The sequence below is a fragment of the Chrysochloris asiatica genome, unplaced genomic scaffold, assembly GCF_000296735.1.
Source record: "Chrysochloris asiatica unplaced genomic scaffold, ChrAsi1.0 scaffold00005, whole genome shotgun sequence".
NCBI lineage: Eukaryota > Metazoa > Chordata > Mammalia > Afrosoricida > Chrysochloridae > Chrysochloris > Chrysochloris asiatica.
Window position 1 is genome coordinate 4,211,834 of NW_006408523.1, and position 2,901 is coordinate 4,214,734.

At 46.8% G+C, this 2,901-nt stretch overlaps 1 pseudogene; it reads right to left on the reverse strand.

Moving 5' to 3' along the window:
* Positions 1-308: 308 nt before the first annotated feature.
* Positions 309-2,469, reverse strand: LOC102829872 (annotated as a pseudogene).
* Positions 2,470-2,901: the final 432 nt, after the last annotated feature.

Below are 2,901 nucleotides of genomic sequence, written 5' to 3' on the forward strand. Positions count from 1 at the left end.
ATACTACAACCGCACACCCCCCCCCCTTTTTAACTGTATAAAATGTCATCATTTAATTTTGCATACTTTCATTTCAGAACAAAATAAACAACAAAAACCCCCCACAATACACAACATCTAACCCCACTCCCAAATAAGGGAGGGGGACAAGGCCTAAGGGCTTTATATCCTGCCTTACACTCAAGGTCTAGGAGAAAAAATAACCATTAGTTATCAGCAGATGGAGCCAGGTGGGACAGGGCCACTCAAGGCTGCTGTGGGAACCACAGGGACACTACAGAGGGCACAAGTTTTGTAGGTAGACATGACTAATCTACTTCTTCCATGCGAGATGCATCCTCATCACCCTCAAGGGGTGGGGAATCTCATCAGGAACAGCAGTACTGGGTTCCTCTGCTGTTACTTCATTTTCATCACTGCCTAAGCCCAGCTTGATCATGTAGTAGATGCGGTTGGAGTGGGTCTGGGGACCCTCAAGGGAGAAGTCAGAAGAGAGCAGTGCAGTTTCAAAGAGCAGGACCACTAAGTCCTTGACAGCTTTGTCATTCTTGTCTGCTTCAGCCTTCTGCCTCCGGGTCTCCATGATGGGGGGACCTGGGTTGATTTCCAGGTGCTTTTAGGCCATCATGTAACCCATTGTAGAGTTGTCTCGCAGAGCCTGGGCTTTCATGATCCGTTCCATATGGACCGTCCAGCCATATGGACTAGTCACAATGCAGCAGGGTGAAGACACAAGTCTATTGGAGATTGTTACCTTCTCAACCTTCTTATTCAAGATTTCTTTCATGAGCTCGCAGAGGTTCTCAAACTTGGCCTTGCTCTCTTCCATTTTCTTTTTCTCCTCTTCATCCTCTGGGAGCTCTAGGCCTTCCTTGGTAACTTGAGACCAGGCTCTTCCCATCAACTTCCTTGGGCTGCTGCGCACAGTACTTGTCAACAGGCTCAGTCATATAAACTACCTCATAGCCCCGCTTCCGTACTTGCTCCACAATGCAGAACTCACTACCTGCTCTTTGCTTTCACTTTCACCAGTGACATAATAGACGGACTCCTGGGTTTCCTTCATGCGTGAAACATACTCAGAGAGAGAAGTCATTTCATCTCCAGACTGGGAAGTGTAATAACGCAGCAGCTGAGAAAGGCGTCGCTGGTTAATAGAGTCCTCATGGATTCCAAGCTTCAAGTTTTTAGAGAATGCCTCATAGAATGTCTTATAGCTAGCTCTCCTTGTCTTCTGCCAACTCAGAGAAGAGCTCAAGGCACTTCTTGACAATGTTTTTGTGGATAATCTTCAAGATTTGCTCTGCTGGATCATTTCCCAGGAAATGTTGAGGGGCAGGTCCTCGGAGTCCACCACACCTCGGATGAAATTGAGATATTCTGGGATTAACTCATCACAGCTGTCCATGATGAACACACAGCGGGCGTAAAGTTTAATGATGTTCTTTTCCTTCTTAGAGTTCAAAGGGAGCCCGGCGGGGAATGAACAGCAATGCTCTGAATTCCAACTGACCTTCTACAGAGAAGTGCTTCCCTGCCAAGTGGTCTTCCAGTCATTTGTAAAGCTCTTATAGAACTCCCCATAGTCCTCCTGGGTGATGTCATCACCATTTCTGGTCCAAATGGGCTTGGTCTGGTTTAGTCCTTCACGGTCAATATATTTCTTCTTAATCTTCTTTTTCTTGTCCTTCCCACTATCATCTTCCTCACCTGAGCCCACATCTTCAATCTTAGGCTTCTCTTCTTCATCCTTATCTTCTTTTTTCTCACCTTTCTCTTCCTTTGCCTCATCATCACTGATTTCCTTTTCTCATTCCTTCTCCAGATAAAGGGTGATGGGACAGCCTATGACCTGTGAGTGTTTCTTCACTACTTCTTCCCCTCGCCTCTCCTCTACGTATTGTCTGGTCTTCTTTAAGGTGCAGAATCACTTTGGTACCCCGACCAATGGGTTCACTGTGGTCAGCACAAACAGTAAAGGAACCTCCAACAGAAGACTGCCACGCATACTGTTCATCATCCTTATGCTTTGTGATCGCAACCACTTCCTCTGCCACCAAATAGGCAGAATAAAAGCCAACACCAAATTGCCCAATCATAGATATGTCTGCACCAGCCTGCAGAGCCTCCATAAATGCTTTGGTACCAGACTTGGCGATGGTTCCCAGATTGTTTATGAGATCAGCCTTGGTCATGCCAACGCCGGTATCCACCAGAGCAAGAGTACGCTCCTGGGGGTTGGGGATGATGTCCATTTACAGCTCTTTACCACTGTCCAACTTGGAAGGATCTGTCAGGCTTTCATAGCGAATCTTGTCCAAGGCATCAGAAGCATGAGAGCAACTTGCGGAGGAAAATGTCCTCGTTGGAATAGAAGGTATTGATGATGAGTGACATGAATTGGGCAATCTCTGCCTGGAAGGCAAAGGTCTCCACCTCCTCCTCTCCATGGTGCACTTCCTCAGGCATCTTGAAGGGGAAGGGCTGCCAAGTAGCAAACAGCAGTGGGTAAGAGCTGAGTACAGCTCGCACGAAGCTCACAGGGGTGACTCAAGAGAGCTGCCACAACCTTTTTTATTCCAAACTCAGTTTTACATGAAACCCAATAGAAGAACTGGATAAAAGTGAGGTCCCGGGTGGTGTAAACGGTTAATGCGTTCAATTGTTAACTGAAAGGTCGTTGTTGAGTCCACCCAGAGGCCCCTATGTTGGAAGAAAAGCCTGGTTATCCGCTTCCCAAGATTCAGTCACTGAAAACTCGCTGAAGCACAGTTTTACTTGGACACACATGAGATCATTGTTCCAAAATCGACTCTAGGGGAGATGTACTGGTAACTTATTTGAAGAGGGACAAGGTCATCACTGCCACTCATTTTGATGCCTGGACACAGGTGTGCTTCC